Source organism: Caretta caretta, chromosome 6 (genome assembly GCF_965140235.1).
Source record: "Caretta caretta isolate rCarCar2 chromosome 6, rCarCar1.hap1, whole genome shotgun sequence".
Lineage (NCBI taxonomy): Eukaryota > Metazoa > Chordata > Testudines > Cheloniidae > Caretta > Caretta caretta.
Window position 1 is genome coordinate 121735856 of NC_134211.1, and position 21709 is coordinate 121757564.

General features: G+C 43.8%; 2 long non-coding RNA genes across 3 annotated transcripts in view; one reads left to right on the forward strand and one right to left on the reverse strand.

The window, feature by feature from the left end:
- LOC125639025 (uncharacterized) overlaps window positions 1-7052 on the forward strand; it is a 34870-nt gene extending 27818 nt beyond the window's left edge. Inside the window, exons 3-4 of the long non-coding RNA XR_007357355.2 lie at window positions 5115-5170; window positions 6754-7052. This is a non-coding gene — a long non-coding RNA (uncharacterized LOC125639025). The remainder of the gene's footprint in view (window positions 1-5114; window positions 5171-6753) is intronic.
- A 10251-nt stretch (window positions 7053-17303) lies between these two features.
- Window positions 17304-21709, reverse strand: part of LOC125638454 (uncharacterized) — a 136037-nt gene continuing 131631 nt past the window's right edge. For both annotated transcript variants that reach the window (XR_012669116.1, XR_012669115.1), the window contains one exon: window positions 17304-19754. This is a non-coding gene — a long non-coding RNA (uncharacterized LOC125638454). The remainder of the gene's footprint in view (window positions 19755-21709) is intronic.

Below are 21709 nucleotides of genomic sequence, written 5' to 3' on the forward strand. Positions count from 1 at the left end.
AAAAGCAAACAACAAAAAATGGGAAGTTTCAATGTAATTTTTTCCCCAAAAAATTTCTGATGAAAAATAATTGACATTGTTGGATAGGCCTGGTTACCAGAGCTGGTCAGCTTTCTTTGGGCCTCTCTTTCCTCACAGTCATTGATATTCACATTGGTTTCAGACTTTACAAAGGAGCAGCTCCTGGAGGAATCTGTTCAAAATGGCTGGTGGTAGCTCTTTACCCTCCTTCTTCTCCACCCTTCTCCCCACTAGGTAGAACGAGACAAAGCCAGGGTTCCCTCTTGAAGGGCCAGTAAGAACTTTCCAAGTGAAATGGAATGATAGCAGGAAGAAAATAGATATGTCCTATGAAAAGCCCATTGAGCATCTTTAGTGCCTACTCTGTTTTCACTGTGCAATGATAAGCTTCTCTATAGACGTGGTTTGTCTGATTAATGTGTGCCCAGCATTGACTCGCGCCTAAATTCTACAAACGAACTTCAAAGAAAATAATGTTTTTCTCTTTGATCAAGAGCATATGCACGATAACGAGCACCGCAACCCTGGCTTGACTAAGCACTTTTTTGGGGGGGGGAACGAGTTGCTCTTTGTTTCAGAACGGATCAAAACAAGACAAAACTTACCAGTAAACCAAAATTTCTGATACAGGTTAGAAAATATTTTGTATCTTTTCTGTTGTTTGTCTTGTTTTCTTCAGTTTCTCACAAGCAACAACAACGTCCTAACATGTGTGAAGTAGAATTTGCGTGACCAAAAACTTTTCTGCTGTGACAAATAAGTGACCTATTTTTATGTTCATCAATTAACATCCTCAAATGGCAATGTTTGCAATTACTTGGGGCCCAAACCAGCAACCATTATTCATTCGAGGAGACATTTTGAATCCACTGGTGAATAAGGGCATCACAATATGGCCTGAGCCAGATATTGTTATTATTGATATTGTGGTATTTCCTAGGAGTCCAAGTCACAGATCAGGGCCACGTTGTGTTCAGTGCCGTACAAACACACAACAAAAAGCCCCTGCCCCAAAGAACTTATAAACTAAGTATAAAATAAGACACACCGGGGGATACTGACAGATATATGGGGAGAAGGGACCACAAGGAAACAATGCAACAACATTGTCAGTATAATAGCATTGTCAGGGGTCTCAGTGCACCAGCAGCCTCACCCTTATCAAGTGTTTGCACGGAATAGGCACAGTAGCTGCTATTGTTTTAGAACCTGACAGTGCTACAATTTCTAGGCGAGGAGGGAACAAGAAGCGTTTGAGAGCCATTGTGACATTTAACTAGAGGTCAAGGATTGAATAAGGCTGGAGACTGAACTAGCCTCCAAACTCTTGAGTGCGGGGAATGCACTCCACCTTTCCGTGTGGGGGTACTGCCATGTGAGTTGGGTAGTAGGAGACACCCACAGAATACAGAATTAGGAGTATGAAATCTTTGGGGCAAGGACTGTCTGTCTATTTGTACAGTGCCAGGCACATTGGGATTGGGGCCTCTGGACAGTATCTCCATGCAAATAAATGGTCACTGTTCCCTGAGGCCTCTGCCAGCCCCAGAGCCGGGTTCCCCCGACTACGCAGCTGTTACCAGCTGCAAACAGTTGACAGGGATCGGAGGAGCAGCCCCAGCCCCAGGCACCAACAGCATCAGCAAGAAGAGGAGACGAGGGAAGGCAGCAGCCTCCTCACACTGCCTGGCTCCAGCTTCTGGCCTCCAACCTGGCCACGGGGCGGGGCCTCGGGGGGGGGGAGAGGAGGAGGCAGGGCCGGCACTTACCTGAGGAGGAGCAGGGGCAGGGCCACAGCGAGGGGGATGCAGCCCCCGCAATTTTCTGTCTAGCCCACCTCAGTCCCTCCCCCCTCCACTGGGAAGAGCCTGGCGCTGCCCCTGTTGGTGAACGTGGAGGGTGCTTGTCATCTTGCAGGATCAAGGCCTTAGCTTAGCTGTAACAGTGAAACTGAAGAAGTCCCTGCATCACAAGGGTAAGAAGGAGCTAAACTCAGTTCTCCCTAATCTCTTGGGAGCCGCACAGTTATCTCCCCGCTTAATTGAATGAATGGGAAATTAGATAAAACTTTGCAGAGCAAATCTTTTAGCAAATGTGATACCCAAGTAAAAAACGGTCTGCAGACTCTACATTTTCACAGCTGCTCCTTTGTTTTGCAGAAGTGTATTTTGAATGTAAGTCCTGCTTACACTCCATCCCGATTAATTCTACTGTACATATTAAACGTCCTCTTTTCAAGGTGTAAAACCAGAAGGGAGACTAAAAACAAATAGCATGTGTTTTATAGGAGATGGCACTAATATTTTCTGGAAAGCTGCCTGGTTTCAGGGTGCAGCTTTATAATGAAGGTGTTATTGTTCAGGGCCAAACCTGGAACCTAAAGTCAGGCAGGAAATGATGGAAGAGAAGAGCAAGAAATATGATTCTTAGCCCTGCAAGAGCCAAGAGAGGAAAAACACGGACAAAATAAGGAAAATGGATTGCTGACTTATCTATAGGACCAGTTCCATCTCTGGCAACTGAAGGTCTCCAAATATCAACAACTGATGCAGGGAACTTTTTTTTACTTTTTTTTTGTTTTACCTTTATCGTAACAGATGGAAGTTGTGCCACTGACTTCAGTGAAGCCAGAATTTCACCCAATATATCTAACGCTGGCTAAATTTGCACTGTGGTCTGTGGACCAAAATTTTTCCAGGAGTGGTGGGTCCGATAGCTGCCCAACTCGGTGTGCTACTCTCTGCAGTCACGTTGGGTTTTTCTGGGCTTAATGGGTCTGATCACAGTTTACATAGATGCCCTTGGCACCCACATTTGAAAATTTGACCACATAAGTGTGGAACCCGTAATGACAGACTACAACACTCAGGCTTCATCTACAAAGAGTCCTTCTGTGATAGCCTGCAAATGTGTCAATGTGCAATAGTGGTACAATTGAGCAACAGTGAGTGCTCGCTTTCTCCTCTTTCTCCTCCACTGAAGGGACTGATAAAAGGCAAAGGAAGTAGCTACGGAAGGTCTAACGCACATCCACTTCTTTTAGGATTCTTTCTAACAAGTCTAGGTTCTTTGGCCTGCATTCACCTTGCATTCGAACCACTCTGTGCTAAGCCACTGGACCAAAGCAGTTCTAAAGCTGGCATGTATGGCAGTGGGAGAGTCGTCCCGATGTAGGGGAAACCTTCTGGTATCACAGTGCCTGTCTAATGGCTCCAGTGCTGTCCTCTCCCTGCAACCTGCAGAAGAGCTCTGGTAAATGAAAAGGGGACACAATCAGGGTTTCCACACACCCCACTGATCCCTGGCAGCTATAACTTTCCCTTGGGGCCATTAGTGTAATTTAAATCCTCACTCAGGTTATTATATTCTACACTGGGAGAACCAACAGGTGCACACAAGGTCAGAGGAGGGCACAGAAAGGGGCACCATGAGTTTCTAGACTGCAACTGAGGATCTGGGCCTTTTCATTATTCCTTCCATCCCAAATATTGCTTATCCTTAGCTGGAGGACACTGAATCTAGATAACAAGACTGTAATGGAAGGGAGGGAACAACTGAGTGGGGGAAAGTTTGAGGTAGCCAGCCAGTGAGTGGCTGACTCAGCACAGGGATCTGGAGCACGATGGGGTAGTGAATGTGGGACTTCACATAGACTCAGTAAAAAGAAAAGGAGTACTTGTGGCACCTTAGAGACTAACCAATTTATTTGAGCATGAGCTTTCGTGAACTACAGCTAGTGTGGCAGGAGAGAGTAAACACTTACTCAAAATGGCTGCCACCGCATAGCCAGTAATCAAATTACATTGGAGAAATGGATTCACGCAAACACCAGCCTGCCGAATTCATGTACAGATCAAAGCTCCAAACTGGAGATGGGGCACCTCCCTCTTCCCTTTCTAATTACACCACTATCCTGTTCTGAAAACAAGTACCAACCCTGCTAATCTGTAAAGAAAGTAATTCTCTGGGTTAACCACAGAACCTGTACTGCGAGAGGAGAGGACCCGCTGCTGGTCTGTGAAACACTGGTGCTGTAATTCAAGCTGCTTGAGAAAGGACCATTGTTTTTCATGGAAAATTTTAGAAAACATTTTTTTGTTTAAATTTCCTACAACTTATTTATTGATTATTTTTTTTAAACTGAAACTGAAAAATGCTTTTCAAAAACTGAATGTGTTTCACTTTTGGTACTCATCTTCAGTTCTAGGAAACCCTCAGCACAAATTTTTACCACAAAATGACTGATTGAAAATCTGAAATGTTTTCAGTTTTTGGTTTAATGCTGGAAAATTTCAGAGGAAACAATTTTTCCCGCCACAAAAATGTTAATTTCATTTCAAAAGACAATTTTTAATACAGTGTCAATGAACAATTTTTAGCCAGCTCTAGTTGTGATTGATTCCCAGCATTCTTACCACACATACCCAAAAAACCCGACAGCTTCCCAAATCTGGAGTGAAACACCATTGTGTGTGTATAATGACTCCCTGCATGTGCTACCAGTGAGGTTTGAACCTGTCCCTCCCCTTGTAAAAGAATGAGCATCTTCTACAGCTAAAAAAGTAGCTCCATGAACTGGTAGCTGTAGAAAGCTCTTAACCTCTTGTGTAGACCAACCCCTAGAGGGAGACATTCAGCCAGTGGGAGTTACATATGCACAGGTGCACGTGTATCGCTACTGATGCATTTGCATTAAGTGACAATTGTTTTTAGTGTGAGTTAGTTCGGATTGGGTTGGGAAGAGGGATCCATTAGGGAGAAGCTAAGCCACCAGGCCATCTAGGAACGTTTTTTCAAAGTGACTCCAGACCTGTCTGTTTACAGCCCAAGCAACTCCTGCCCTGCCATGGTGCCATCCACTCATTGCACATTATATAGGCTCCAATTGTGACATGAAGACAGGAGAAGTAACAGTAAGGTCTTAAGCACTGAACCTTTGAAGGGGGTTTTTATAGAGTCTAAGAGCAGAAAGCAGTCAGTAAAAGTGCTGGCTAATCATGGTTAACACTGCCGTGAGTAAGATTCAGCATGATTGGTGCTATAAAGTGATTCTAAGCATGCCTCAAGAATCACTTTTGTTTATCTGCTTTCAGATGTCACGAGCCTCGATCAGAAGAAGGAGGCGGAAGAGGAAGAAGAGAAGGGACTCGTGAGTAACGTCATCATCTGTCTCACCACATCCATCAGTCAATCGCATGTCTGTTACCCCACGATGGCCAAGCTTCCAGTCTGACCCATTTGTATGGCCCAGCTCCAGCAAATGTGCCAGAAGGAAACATTGCCTGATTTGTTTCTCAAAGGCAGAATTGAAACTGTATTTTCTCCTGTTGCAGATAGGGAGGACATGCTCATAAACAGTGTCCCCAGCAATGTGATTTTCTTTCATACCCTCCTTGTCTCCAGCGCCCATGAGTAGGCCAAGAAAAAACTAAAGAGGCAACAGATAGATATGGCAAGACCTTTTGTTGAATTCAGGGTGGAGGGTTTGGATGTTAGGACAGCATTTCCCTGCTGATGGGAGCTGTGGAGCCGGCACTAGGGGCGGGGCCTGCGTGCGGAGCTAGGAGCTGAGCGAGGGACACGTTGTCACTTCTGGGGAGCTGCGAGGAGCTGGGTAGGGAGCCTGCCAGCCCCATGTGCCTCCCCTCCAGCACCAGTGGGGGTCCCGGGCTGCTCCCCCCAAGCACCCGCAGCACCCCAGGGCCACACCCGCCTACCAGGGTTTAATCAGGGGGTATATAGTACAAGTCGTGGACAGGTGTTGGGCCATGAATTTTTGTTTACTGCCCGTGATCTGTCCATGACTTTTACTAAAAATACCCGTAACTAAAACGTAGCCTTAATTATGAGGGACAGAGAGCTGTGTTAATTGATTGTGGGTGGGGAAGCAGCACCAGTATTAATCGTTGGGGAGATAGTGGGGCCAGTCTGGTGCTATGAATTATGTGCTACGCAGGCAGGCAGTTTGTGGGGTGGAGGGCATGAATTGAACGGTAAGGCTTCACTAATTGTAGGGGGAGGACAGCGTAGATTGAATATGAGGGCCGTCTGGGCAGAGAACACCCTACCCTTAAGCCTGCCTCCTTCAGGCACCTCCTGAGAAGATGGAGTGGAGCTCTGCCCTCAGGCCCCTATGGTGGCGCACCTGTGTTCGGTTGTATGTCACACTCTACTGTGAGCAATAGTCTGTAATGTTAAAACCTGTTCTTCAGACTGTTTTCTCAGTGTGTGTGAATCACAGGAAGAGTTTTATAGTCTGTAACAGGATAGCTACCCCAATTAACGAGTCACACATTGCCAAAGCAGTTCATTTGATTCACATAATGCGAAAACATCTTTAAAAACAGGTTTGATGCTTTAAAAAAAATCCCCAACCTTTATTATCCGTTACTTATGGCACGATGCACGACAGAATGGGGGTAGCCCAAATTCTGTCCATTTTCAAACGCTTCAGGGGCCTTTGTTGCCAGTTTTGAAGTCTGAGAGTTATGTCAAGGCATCTATAAGATATTTCTTTCCTGCTCTGGGTACTGAACCTTTAAGGTCCTCATCCCTCCTGCTGAACTCCCCAGATTCCTTTTCTGAACATGTACTGCCCACAGTAGGACTGGCAGCCTATTTGCAGCTCAGAGCTTTCTCCTGTGCCTGACAAAGGTCTCTTTCAGGGCTGTAGACCCCATTGGTGGCCCTCTATTAAACTGAGCAACCCCCTCTCCATCTGCATTATCCCAGGCTTCACTCCTTACCTTGGAGACAGCTGACGGCGGAGCCACACAAATCCTCCAGTGACCGGCAAACCCACAGGATAGTTGGAAAATTTCTTTTAGAGAAGAAAGCCTGGCGTCGCTGGGATACAATGTGTATGGCAAGCAACCAAGCATTAAGAATGACATGAGAGACTAATAGGTGAGAAGAAACTTGGAGAGAACCGCCGATTTCAAACACTGCAATGGAAAAGGAGGAAGGTGGTGAGATCTGCAACAGAAAAGGAGGATAGTGGGGGGAGGGATAGCTCAGTGGTTTGAGCATTGGCCTGCTAAACCCAGGGTTGTGAGTTCAATCCTTCAGGGGGCCATTTAGGGATCTGGGGCAAAAATGGGGGATTGGTCCTGCTTTGAGTGGGGGGGTTGGACTAGATGACCTCTTGAGATCCCTTCCAACCCTGATATTCTATGATCTGGTGGAGAGGGGCCTAGTAGAAGCTACTCATTCTGTTCTTGTTAGCAGCCCTCTAATAAGAGACCCAAGGGAATACTTGAAAGGCAGTAAATTTAGAACCAATAAAAGAAAATACTGCTTTAAGCAGGGCAGGGAATCACTGTGTTAATTGCTGCTGTTGGGCTATCAAAAAGACTGGGTCTGTTTCATTAACACTAAGGCTACAATTATGTCATGGAGGTCACGGAAGTGACAGAATCTGTGACTCCCATTGACCTCCATGACATTTTCTGCCCCAGGGCTGGAGCTCCCAGCCAGCCGTGCTCTCAGGCCCTACCCTGGTTTGGGGACCCCACAGCTGCCCAGCTACGGCAGGCAATGGGGACTTGCCACAGCTGCCCAGCCATGGCGGGCTGTGGGGGGAAACCCTGTAGCTGCCCAGATGTAGCAGGCAGCGAGGACCTCCGGCAGCTGCCCAGCCGTGGTGGGGGGACCCTGCAGCTACAGCTGCCCCGTGGGCAGGAGGATCCCGGAGCTCCCATGCATCGCAGCGGTGGGGAACCTAGGAGCCTCAGCAGCAGTGGGTGCTGAACCCACCTACCTCTTTTGTCAGTATTTTTAGTGAAAGTCAGGGACAGGTCACGGGCTTCCGTGAATTTTTGTTTATTGCCGATGATCTATCCATGACTTGTACTAAAAATATCCATGACAAAAACGTATCCTTAATTAACATTAATAAAGTTTGTGGCTATGCAGGGTGAAGTCATCACTAGGATAACCAGAGTGTAAGTTTCAGGGCATAAAGAATTTGCTGCAAAGATCAGGAAGGAATCCTGAGGGCCTGATTCACAGTCACTTGAAGTCAATGGGAATCTTCCTACTGATTTCAGTGGACTTTGGCTTGATCCCTTAGTTAGCTGCAATACGACTTAAAATGACCACATAGCCCCATTTGACCGGATAGTCCATATGATATCCCAGGGCTGGGCCCTAGGAATGGCTTTCAACACACGTTAAATGTCCCAGGTTTTTATGTCATCAATCAAAACTTTCCGATAGGTACAAAATGTTTGTTCGTATACTGGTGCACAAAGTAGAGTTTGCTCGGTGTACGCCAATGGAATGAATGTTCAGTGTATTGGACGGTGCTTGGAGTGATGAGGGAAGCTGAATGACCATAGACGCGCTCAGAGCCGCTCGCTTGCTCAGAGTGCACGTTAATGACAATCGCTCAGTGTTTCACAATCAATGCATTCAGAATATTCCTTTGCTGGGACGAAGCCTCCCATTTGACTTGAGAAAGGTGCACTCGTTGCTATCGAGTCAGAAGCCAGCGAGAGTGACACCAGCTTGCCTTGTTAAAAGTACACACATTTGTCTTTTGATCCAGTATTTCACAACCCTGAAAAAAAAAATCATTCCAAAAGTGTCTGTTTTTGAAAATAGCATGATTGTCATTGGGAAGGCAGTGTGGCCAAGTGGATAGAGCACTGTGCTAGGACTCAGGAGACCTGGGTTCCATTCCTGCTTTGGCCTAGGTAAATCAGTTCACTACCCTATCCCTCTGTAAAATGGGAATAATGACAGTTCTTTTGTAAAGCACTTTGAGATCTACTAAGGAAAAGCACCATAGAGGAAGTAGGTAGTATTATTTATTTCTGTGTGTTTTCACCCTCCTTCTCTGAACATCTGCTCCTATTTGTGCAGTCACTGTGCTTCCAGGATTATGACTTTTCTGTGGGGTTGGAGTTAAACCCTCCATATCCCTTGGGGAACTCTGAGGATCTTCCCCATTTCCATCCACCCCTCACCCATTATTATGGCCCCTGGCCCCATGTGACAGCCACCAACCTGACAAATGGAGACTGGACAGCGCTGACAGCCACCGGGCCACATTTGAACACTCCTTCTGCCTCAGCCCCTGAGCCCCAGGTGTTCAGTGCGCCTACTTACTGACAGTTCAGGAAGAAAGAGGTCAGACTGGAATTTGAGTCCAGCTGTCCCTCAGCCAGCCTGTGTGCCTTGTGCATTGAGAGAGAGAAGACAACCTGCTGGTGGCATTTTGGCAGACCAAAAAGCCTTGTTTATTTAAATTAAAAAAGTAAGTACCTCGCTTCCTTGGAAATAATTCTGGGAACCTCCCACAAATTCTACCCCGGCCCCTTTAGGAGGATTATGGTGTGGGAGCAGGACGCAAAGGGGATTGCTCTATTTTGCCGACCATGAATCCCTCTGCCCAGTTCTGTGAAGCGATTCTGGGTGATCTCCCAAAAAAAAATCACTCTGTCAGATGGCTAATTAGCTAATTCGAACAGAAACCTGAGTGCCAGGGATGCACAGCTGTGTGTGTGCCCACCACGCCTAATCCATCTGCAGAAAATGCCACATGCCAGGTGGTTTGACTTTAGTGTAAGTTGGGATGGGAGGAGGCCCCGTTAAAAAGAGAGAGCCCATCCTTACTTAATGAGTCTGGCTTTTTCTTCTGTCTCCTCTCTTCTTCTCATCATTCACACAGCTTCACGCATTTTCTCCTCCTTTATGTCATGGTGATGGTTCTCAGTGATGATGAGACACTGGTTTGGTCCAGTTGTTTGTTTTCCCTGCTGTGATCAGGGCATCATTTTGAAGGGCGACGATGATGCGAGATGGGTATTTTGGTGGCACATGTGGCTGAGTGTGTGTTATCATCACAGTTTGTCTCTGCTTTTGTTGGCATTGGGCAAGTCACTTAATTTCACCTCTATTTCTCCCCTCTGTAAAATAGGGACAATAATACACACACCCCTGAGGCATGGGAAGGATTAGTTGGTGCATGTTAATAAGATGGAAAAAACACTTTATAAAAGTGTTCAGTGCTATTATTTCATGTCTTGTTCCTTTCATTGCCACAAAGGACTGATTTCTGCATTGTATTGGGCTGGTTCTAATCTTTGTCATGTGATTTTTGGCATCTGAATTCACAATAGCACTTTGATATTATTCTCTGCCATTTGTTGAGTTGGGGCTAGGTCATTCCTCTCTGGTTGCTGTAAGGCAGCCTGGTCACAAATGAGGTAGAAATAAGGAGCCAATCAAAAAACTAGCTGCTGGAAGAAGGTGGTGGCGGGGGGTGGGGGGGAGGAATAAGGTAGTAACGTATACAGTTATATTTTACTGAATGAATGAGACATTCAGATGTGAATACTTCCCTCTTATGACAAAGCACTGGGAATGTTCGAATGTAACCTTCCTTCATTACAGCCTAAGATGGTAATCTTATGTCTCTCCTCAGATGGCGCACCAGCATTCATTAATGTAAGTGGTGCCTGGGAAATCTCGTGATCACCCTCAACCTTTGGACAAAACTTTTGGTGTTATATCACAGGACCCAGTAATCTCATGCATCTTGTGACTATAAGACAGAGGAAGAACCTCCCCATAATATTTTACATATTCCTAACTTCATTAAAACACACACACACACACACAAAACCCAGCAGTGAGTTTTCCGGAGTGGGAACTGCTGACTGACAAAGTGTGCAGTGCAGTACAAAATTCTTTCTGGCACTCTAATTATCCTTTCCGTCTCGATTCCAGTATCACATGTAGCCATGTGTAGAATCATAAAATAATTATGCAGTGTACAAGCTTTCTGGGAGCATGTACCACTGTTTTCCTAATTCTTTATCGCTCCCATTGATCGTGGCGTGTGTGCATTGATCCAAGTCGGCCATCTGGTTGGGCAAGATAAGCGTGCGAGTGTCTTTGCATTGCACTGTCACTCAGGGAGGGGGTACATTTTGGCTGTAGGGAATTACAGGGGCAGGATTAGCCCTCTTCCTATGAGTAAACTGAATTTTAAATGCAATGTTGCAGCTGCATGGACCATGTTGCTAACTTCTGTTTTTGCCCATGGACTGGGGAGATTCCCCCCACCCCCGCCCTCCTGTTCAGACTGTATTCAAAGATAGAGAGGAGGCTTGCGCTAAATGGAGCAGGGGGGCCCGGAATGTCCTTTTTAGCACATGCTAGACTTGTGAGTGGCTGGTGTATTACGGGATTTCTAAATGGCAAAACCAGTTTTAAACACACACAAGATCCTGCTGAACTGAATGCATTTTGAAATAAGAATCGTCAGTCCAAAAAGATGAAGTTATCAGCCTATGACAGGAAATAAATATTGGATATTCATTGAAACTTTTAATTTTGTTTAATCAAAAAAAATCACACATTTATCATTGTGGGGGTGTGCGTAATGCCTTATCACAGTAAGAGAAATACATTTTTTTTTTGCTTGCCAGATTTTAATTTGCAGTGTTGTGTAGCTGTCTTGGTCCCAGGATATTAGCGAGACCAGACGGGCGAGGTAATATCTTTTATTGGACTAACTTCTGTTGGTGAAAGAGACCAGTTCTGGAGTGGCACAAAGCTCTTCTTCAGCTTTCACTTTCGCCGTTTCCAGCGTTTGCGACCATTTGAACTTAAGTGTGATATTTTCTCTTTTTTTTTGTGGGGGCGAGGGGCCCCACTGGTCATCCTCTTGTAAAATTTGATCACATCCATTGTTGGCTCGTATTCTGCAACTGTACGGAGGGTGGCTCTAAAGCCTTTCCTCCCAAATTGAACAATTCTGTCAAAAAAGATTAGTTCTATTTTGTCTGCCGCTTGCTGACTATTCATGAATGTAAAGAGAGAGGGCTGGGGTAAGTTGCTAAGGTGGCTGCATTTCAGCCATTGACTTGAGGATACCAAACTAGAGCCTACAAAAGAGCAGCCAGAAGGAGAGGAGAGAAATGGTCTGCCATGTGTTTCAGCTATACCTTCTTGAGCTGCCCATTTATTTCTTTTGTTGCCCCAACTTTTATTGTCATACAGTTGAAAAAAATGTTAGACACAGCCTTCAGGCAGCACCAAGCAGAAAAAGGGATTAGCATATCACTGGGATCATCTTACCCTGAACCAAATTCTTTTCAGGCTATATAATTAGTGAATACAGGTCCTTTTTTTTTTTTTTTTTTTTTGGAGCCTATGGATAGAGAAAATTAGCTTAGATCTCGGGGTAGGATATTAAAAGAAAGAACAGAGAAAGCTGACCAGTTTGGAGGTGTTATTTTTAGCTATTCACATTGGACTTGTGCATTATATTTCTGCATACGATTCAGTGCCTCACAAGCTGATTGTGCATTCGTGAAATGGCAGGATTTGTCTGCTAGCAAAAAACATTTTAATGCTGTTTATAACATTTATATACACCATCAGCCTTCGACTTTAGCTCCAGAAAAAAACATCCTGACCGAACGGAAGCTAGAAAGAGGTGAACTGGTGTTCAGAGCCGGACTCGTGACCTGAGCAGCTACAGATATAAAGTGTTCCTTTGTCCATCACCTCTGATAAGTGTCAGATGTGGCACTGGGCAGTGTAGTGCATTTCTTTTCTCTTCATTTGCTAGAGATAATGTGCAGTACACACATGGAACTTCCCTCTGCCAGGCATGAGTTGAATGGTCACTCTATTAAAATTAAAAATGTATGGGGTGTTGTCCATTGTCGTGTATTCTGTCTCCATCTGTATAATTTAGCTATAAAAACACTGCTACTGGTGACTGCATAATTACTTAAAAAACAGGAAGATAACATTTTGGTTTTGAAATGAAGGGGCGTTTTGAAAGGATTTAGCCTGGTTTTCAATCATTACAAAATTGAGAATAAAAGGAGTATATCTATACTCTGCATTTTTGTACATTATATTCATCTGTATAAAAGGGGGCGAGAGTACAGATGTATAGATTGTAGATAGGTTAGACTGAGCCTTTAATATTTTCCTGTGCTATTCCAACTCCTGAAAATTTGACTAAAATCCATTATTTAAACCAAATATGTGCCACAATGTGCTTGCAATATCTGCAAATGAATTATTTTGAGTAGAAAGTGCAGTTTTGTATGAAAATTAGAATAAAGAGGAGCTATTTGACCTGCACGTTGGTTTGAAATACACAGACATCAAGATGTCCATAAACCCAAGTCCAAAAGTCCGTAGCGTCATTGAACTGATGTATCAGTAAGAGGATATTTAAACTTAGAGTTCTCTGCTCAGATTTGAGCAACTCTGAAAACAAAAATACTCAGGGGGGGAAATGCTGTTGCTTTTGCGGCTCGCAGGTTATGATTTCATTGTATTTATTGTCTGTGCACATTTTACAGCGTTCTCTTTTCAAATTGTTCTGGTCGATTATTCAGTCGAACTATCAACTGCATGTAAATGTTCAGTACCCCTGTTGCTTAGTTGAAATTGATCAGATAAATCACATGGTATTGTTCCCATTCTCTGATTGGAAGAGGGCACAAAATGTTCTAGCATGTATCCTTAAATGCCCAAATTTAAAATCTGATTTTACTGAAAATATTTTCATCAGTGAAACTCAGTCACTTGAATGTTTATGGTAGAAGAACACAAGAGACGCATAAGAGAAGGAAAGTCAATTAAAAATGTGAAGACATTTCACAGAAAAATGTTGCTTTATTAACCAAGCTCAGTTCTTGCTGTCTGATCAAGGTGGCTTGATTGTGCTGGCATAAAAAGAGGCCACTAGCCACCTTGGTTGGATGTAACATGATGCAATAGTAGTCAGCTGAAAGAGAAGAGTTATGGGCTGGGAACCCAACCCTGCAACTGGATTTGCATAAGTTTCGGATCTCCATTGACCTCATAGGGGCCTTGTACCAGCAGAGGGGTCTAGTTGCAGTATCGGGCTTAAGAGGGAAGGAATAATGGGTGAATCAAACAAATGATCTCCCTTTTAGGTATTTATTACTCAATTGGTGTCTTATATAGCACTAATTAAAATCAAAATGCTTGAGATCTAAGGGGGGGGGGGGGTATGTAGCAAATATAAGCCCCTATTCTGCACCTTTTCTATATACAGATATCCCCTTTGATTGCAAGGAGAGTTTTGCTCAGGGAATGTCTGCAGAATGGGTCCTTAATTTAAAGCAGGTGTGTTGGGCTACATGGCATTATTTCCACGTTTCTAATGTTCTTATGTTTGGTACAGCTTGTGAAATTAGTAATGTGTGTACTATTTAGAACAGGTAGAAATGTACTGCTTATTTAGAGTTCAGAATAAAGGGCTTAATTTTATGTTCCTAACTCAGGAAAAATTCCCATTGAAATCAATTTTTAGTAGGGACTGAAAGATAACCTGGAAAGGGCTGGGGAATCTGCATCTGTTGTCTTGAGGACAGATACTGAATTTTGGCAAGCCTGGGTAGTTCATTGTCACAAAATAAGAAGTAATGAATTAACTGTATCGTGTCTTGCTGCTGTTTTGCATATGTGCCAATAAAAATAAAGTAAAAACATCTGGATGATGGTAGTCTCTCTTCTATTAACTGGGCACTCTGATTTTTTTAAAATACATAATTACTTGTGAATTACATAATTTAGTAATCTACAGTATAGTATACTTTGTGTGCTAGGTTATATTGGTCACTTTGTAGTTTAGTTGTAACTTGTAACTGTGTGTACAAGCATGTGTCTCAGTGCTGGAACAGCTTGTATTTATGCCCCTCAGAAGCTCTGAGGATATATTTTCTGTAAATAAATGCTGTTTAATAAGTATTCTGGGTACATTTTGTCATTAATCTGATCTATAGAGCCATGCAGACCAAACCTGACTTATAAATCTGTTAAAATGTTTGACCTTGTTTAAATAAAAACCTCAAGGTTAATTACAACAAGCATCCTATGTACGCCCTCTCTATTTTAATCCTCACAATGATTTGTGTAAGGGAAAGGATAACCAATTATCATCTTTTAAAAACGACTTCAGGGTGAAAGTGTAAGAGTCTGGGTTTTCTCTTTTTCTTAATTTCCTCTACCTGTGATGTGTAGGGCAGTTACCTCTCTTTTGGTAGATGATAGTTGCAAATTTTATATTTTTGCTTCAACAACAGTAAGAAGTATTTGAGAACTGGAAAGTAGGCTGCTGGGAATTAAGGGTTCTATCTTTGTGCCTGGATAGGATGTCTCCATAATGAAATAAACAAAAGATTTTTTTTTTATTATTATATTCGAAACAAATTTCACAACAAGAAAAACCAATTTAAGTTTCGTTTAAAAGAACTGGAAAATATTAAGAAAAGTTAATTGAAGCACATTTAAATTACAATAAAGACACAGAGGCACAATTATGTTCTTTTGAGTAGTGTGTGGCTTAGGGATGTTTTTATCTTTTGTTTATTGCACTATTAAAAAAAAAAAGGAGATGCACCCAGAAAGAGTAGATAGCCACCATATGGAATTACATATCTTGCCTATTTGTATTTAAATAACTATCCAGGCAAAAATATGCACACATCATGCAATAATTCCCAACTGAAATTACTGTTTAGAAAATAAAAATTCTGAGACCCAATATTCTTTTCATATTAAATTGCCCATTTTCCGTACATCATATACCTTTGCACAATACAAAAAAATGTTCCATTACAGCCCAGTACAATTTGTTCACAGTGCTAATGAAGATGGATAGAGGACATTGCTTAAACATTATTATCATATATTAAATTGTGGGAAAACAACACAAACCGGCTCAAGAAATCTGGAGCATAGTTTTTTTTATTTTCATTTCCAGAATGAATAATGATAATTTTAATAACCTGCTGGTTTGACAGATTTAATGATGATGATGAACTTGTACTGCTCAATTCATACCACTTACACATTTGGAGTGAATCTTTGTGCTTGCAAAGTTTGAGTGGCTGGTGTTAAGTGAAAGAAAGACGCTCCTATATCCCCCAGAGAACTAGGCAAACCTGAAAATCTTGCTATTTGTGATCTCATCCCCACCCTGGAAGAAGCACATTTTGGGCCCTCTTCTATCCTCACAATTGAGCCTTTCCCCTTTATTTAGGGATGGCTGAATATTGCTTCTGCCCACATGTCAACTCCTGGTCTTTTCAGATGCACAAACGGCAGATCAGCTTGCAGGCAGAATTAATACTTGATTTCTTTTATTTGAATTTCTGACTAATCTTGACTAAGCTCTGCACACCGAGATCATGTTCACTTATGACAAAATAGACCAGACAAAGCTTCCCTGAGACCAAAAGATGGAGTATTTTATCCACAAAACATCCAGCCTCCAATTCATGCCACTGTTGAAAGTGAGAGCTGCAAAACCTTTCAGATTTCTAAAATGGGAGTGAAAAATATCTCCCAAGTAAGCTAAATTGATGGAGTTACCTTTTAGAGCCCGTTTCAGATGCTGGAGACGGGTAAAGCTTTTTGCCTATGTAGTTGATGTACAATTTGAAGTTTTATAATTCATTAAACACTTCTTAGTCAAATCCTTAAATTAACAGGTTTTAATTGGGTTCCTTTGAGGTTTGGAAATCAAGGGGTTAGGAAGGTGAAGCTGGAGAGAGAAAGAGAGCCACACACCACAATGAGCAATTCCTCCCGTTAATGTGCAAAATGGCTAGTATTCGGTTTAAAGAAAAAGAAACCATTTCAAAGGAAGTTGTAAGTTGCTGTAGGCCTGGAGATGTTAATGCATGAAGATCTGTGGGCCTAGGAAACACTAATGCATGAAGATCTGTGGTATATGCTTTTCTCTGTGGTTAAAGACAACATCCGCACAAACACCACCAGCAACTTATCCCTGCCAGCAAGGGCCAAGTTTTCCAACCAGCAAACGAAAAAATACCCCACCCTCTGCACTAACACCAATCCTCCTTGTACTCTGGCTTCTTCCCTCAAGAGCACAGGAAGACAGATTGGCTTTGCAACATGCCTTAGTCATCAGCAGATCTGGGCTATTTCAGCCCAAGGGTTGAGTTCCCCCAGCCAAAGACACCTCATGGAGAAATTCCTTCCATTACCATTCCATTATAAATGGAAGGGGCTCTCGCTTGAGTGCCTTCAGAGCCTGATGCAAAACCACTGAAATCAATGGGAGTCTTTCTGTTTCCACTGATGGCATTACTGAGTAGGGAGAGACGTGCTCTCTCACATTGGTAGGTCATTTAGAGCTTGATAGTAGGTCCTGATTCTACAAGGGACCCTATTATAAATGAATGTCACTCTGGGATATACAAGATCAGTAATCATGTACACATTTCTCAATTATATCCTTCCCCCCCCCCCCCCCCCCCCAGGGCTTGAGGTATATTTTTATTTTAAAGGAAACTCTTTTAATAAATATTCAGATCTGTTGTAAATAGGTAAACTTCAATGGTCCAGAGTTGTCTCGGGTTTTATACCTCACTTGAAGTCTTTTTTTGTATATTTATTTAACCCTGTCCCTCCGGAAGTTTTTTTTTGTAAAATATGAAATAGTAAATGGTTGGAAAATTCCATTTGACTGATTACTGTGTCTTTTTCAACCCAGTATTCTTGGTACACGGTACAGTCCTCTGCACAGTAGCACAGAAATCTTGGTATCGTCATTTTCAGTGCACTAATACAGAGGCTTTGTTACCATTCTTCCCGGTATTCTAGTTGGTACGATTTAAGGTGTTTGGTTCAGCAGCACTGATGTCGTTGCACAATCATTTTGTTGCACTATAGTTTTCTGTTCAGTAGCACAATGGTCTTGGTGTAGTAGATATTTTTCTGTGCTATCTGTTTGCCGTTGTTTGGAGAATTAAACAAAATTGTTTCTGGTACTTGTTTACATAATATAATTTCAGCTGTAACTAATGTAATTAAAAGTCAAATTCTCCACTCACAGACACTGGTGTAAATCTTCAATGAGGAAAAATGGTAATAATCGTTAGGAGCTGTTGTACACAGCTGCACTCAGGAAGTGATTTGCTGTGCATAGCTAGTTATATTGGGCCTACAAAACCCAGAAATTATACTATATATTCTGGAGTGCCATCTACTGGCACCTTAATAATAATCTGTGGACATATATACAGATTCAGCGCGCTCTTGTAACAATAATACTGAGATCCTTGAATGGGCGGCACCATAGAAGTGCAAAATGTTTTGCTAACTTTAATTAGGAAAATATTCTTATCCCGCACCAGTATCATTCCACTGACTGCCTTCAAGTTGCTCCTGATTAACATCCTTGTATGTCTCTCAATGCCCCTTTCCCTCTGTACATGTATCGGGATTGTTTTGCAGATGAGGAAACTGAGGCAGTACGGATATGGTCACCCAGGGAAAGCCTGAGATACAGCCCCGATCTTCTGGGTCCCAATCCTATTCTTTACCCACAAGAATATTGTGCATTTGATTTGTTTGTGTGTCAGGATAAAAGGATGACAAATATATAACCCCCCCCCCCAAAAAAAAGTAGAGTATTGTAAAAGGGCTGCTATGCTGGCTGGGTCTTTGTGCATGTGTGGAACATCCACAGACAGCCTCTAGAGGGCATGGCTCCTTCCAGAAGGGAAGGGCCCGGGAATTAACCCTGAGAGGAAGGGCAGGGACATGGCTTCTTCCTGTCTGGGGAAAGTTTTGAAGTCAGCAGCAGGAGAGGAGCTGCCTCTGTCCTCTCTTCCAGTAACAAATACATGTTCTGTTGTTCCTGCATCATCATTCCAGGGACCCTGCTTGCTTGTGCTAACCCAGGAGTCACGTGTGTGTATTTGTGTGTGACTTAGTTCTTCAATTAGCAACTGATACGAGATTGAGTAATACAACCCAAAAGACTGACCCTTACAAACCCACAACCCGTTTCATTTCAATGTGGCTGATTTCATGGGGGTGAGAGAATGAGAGTCCCTCAGGAGCTCCTGTGTAGCCCTTTCGGCTGTGTGGCACTGCAGTGGAACGAACATTTTTGAAATAGCTACTCAGGCTTCTCTTGACATTTGGATTCCTATTGATTTGAACTAGAACAGAAGTGCAGAGAAGGCCCAAGTTGCTGCCCAGCCCCACCCCAGTCAACAAACTTGTTTTTTTTCTGGTGGGACCGTCCATTTCTCCTGGCCCAGCACAGGTTTCATTAAAAAGTTACCACAGAAAAAGCTGAAGAACTTAAAATTAAACCCAGTCAGAAAAAAAAAAAACACAAAAAAGTTTGACTGAAAACATTTTGGTGGTTGGTATTTCAAGATCAAACTGAAATTTTTCACAGAAAGCAGCCACTGTCCATAAGAATTTTGGATTTGTTTCAACCCCAATTTTCCATCAAGTTTAGGTGGAAATTTCTAGACCAGCTCTACTCCAAAGTTTGGGTCAAAATTCTCCAGGCCACCATTCACTGATGGATCATTTATCCACCAAGCAGATCTAGGTCATGGTCCAAAATTTTTCCATGTATGCATCTGTTGGTTACACCGATTGAAGTTACGTGTGCAGTAGGAGTGCAGAATGCACAAGTAAAGATCTGTGTCATGGATAAAAGATCTGCCATGGAGACAGGCCCAATTTTGCACTCCTGGCAGAGGCAACAAGCTTTTCCCCACCATTGATGTCAATGGGGATGTTGCCTTCGCCCATATTGAAGGATTCGGCTCCATTTGGAAGCAAACTTGAATGAGTCAAAGTTCAGAACATCCCCATATAAAATAGGACATTTGATCACTCCCTCTGCCTGTGGCTTTTCTCTTTTCTTCGTCTCTAAGTTTCTGTAATGTTTTCTGAAGGAGAAAGAAGTGAAAGAGTGGTTAGAGGTGATACACAGGCTTCTGTTACCCTTTCCCAGACACAGGGACGCTTCATGAAAAAATCTCCTTGCACTCTAAGGGCTGGATCCTCAGCGTGTATAAATTGGTACAGTTCCATTGACTTCAATAGACCTTGGATCCAGCCTAAAAGAGCTTGTTTTAAGGATCATTTCCTGCTTGCCTCAGCTTTCCCCTTCACTACCTCTTGGATTCACAGCAGTCCACCCTTCTGTAGCTGGAAAACACAGATCTACCATGTGTTCACACTGAGATTATGGGCAAGTCGACCCAAGTTACTCTACTTCTGTTATGTGAATAACATCACTGAAATTGACGTAGCTTAGGTCGACTTACCGCAGTGTCTACACTGCGCTGGGTCGATGGGAGATGCTCTCCTGCCAACTTCCTTTACTCTTCTCAGGGAGGTGGAGTACCTGAGTTCACCGGAGAGCACTCTGTGATCGATTTAGGAGGTCTTCAACAGACCCGATAAATCAACACCGCTGCACCTATCTCAGCAGGGCCGATCTACCAGTAAGTGTAGACATGGCCTCAGATGCAATGTTTTATCTCTGATTCCTCTTGATGAAGAAGAAGGGAGGGGTGGGGTGTGATAGTTGGTTGCACATTTATTGCAAGCTACATGGGCATGTCCAACCTCAAATTAAGAAATGAGCCCACCAGGCAAATGCAGTGAGGCCATGAAATTTGAACGGCTTATTCGCCAAAGGTCACAAATCCTGGTAAACCGCTGGCTGCAGTCTCCTTTTGATTGGGGTCAACCTCACTCATAGAATCATAGAGTTTAAGGCCAGAAGGGCCACCAGATCACCCAGTCTGACCTTCTGTATGTCACAGACCACCAACACCGCCCACACTAAACCTAACAACCCAAATTATACCACTACAACTCTTTACTATTCATTCTCCACGGCAGTGCTCTTCACTACTTTTGAAGTGGGGGCCACTTTGGCAAAAAAAACCTTCAGTGTGAGAGTCATATCAACCCGACACAGACAGTTGAACACTCCGAGTTCTTTGTTGGTTGATATGGTAATATTACCATTATTGGTAATATTGCTTGGGGTGCAGGAAGGGGTATGGGGGGGCTGGCTGTGGGAGGAGGCTCAGGGGTAGGGCAGGGGCTCGAGGTGCAGGAGGGGGTGAGGGGTGTAAGCTCTGGGAGGGAGTTTTGGTGTGGGAGGGGACTCCAGGCTGGGGCAGTGTGTATGGATGCAGGAGGGGGTGTGGGGTGCAGGCTCTGGAAGGGGGCTCAGGGCTGGGACAGAGTGTTCAGGTGCTGGAGGGGGTATGGAGTGCTGGCTCCAGGAGGGGGTATGGGGTGCAAGAGGGGGTATGGGGTGCGGGCTCTGGGAGGGGTCTCAGGGCTGGGGCAGGGGCTTGGGGTGCAGGAGGGGGTATTGGGGGCTGACTCTGGGAGACTGAAGGTTGGGTGGTGGAAGAGCTATTCAGAACTTGCCCATTGAAGGGGGCGGTACTTACTTCGGATGGCCTCGGCCCCACGCCGCTCCTGGAAGGGGCCAAGGTACCCCTGCGGCTCCCGGGGCGGGCCCGTGGCTCTGCACACTGCCCCTCTCTGCAGGCACCTCCCCCGCAACTCCCATTGGCCACAGTTCCCCGTTCCCAGCCAATGGGAGCTGCATGGGTGGTGCTTGTGAAAACCACCCATTGCCATTTATTTCTGTATAAAAAAAGTAGTTCCTTGGCTCTGCTACATTTGTCTATTGCATTATTGGTTGTGGGGGCGCTGATGCAGGAATCACTGGGCGAGATGTTATGGCCTGGGTAATATGGGTCAGGCTAGATGATCATAATGGTCCCATCTGGCCTTAAATCTAGAATCTGCGGGGACTGTCTTTTCGTTGTTTGTTAGTACAGTGCCAAGCACAGAGGAACCCTGGCCTCTA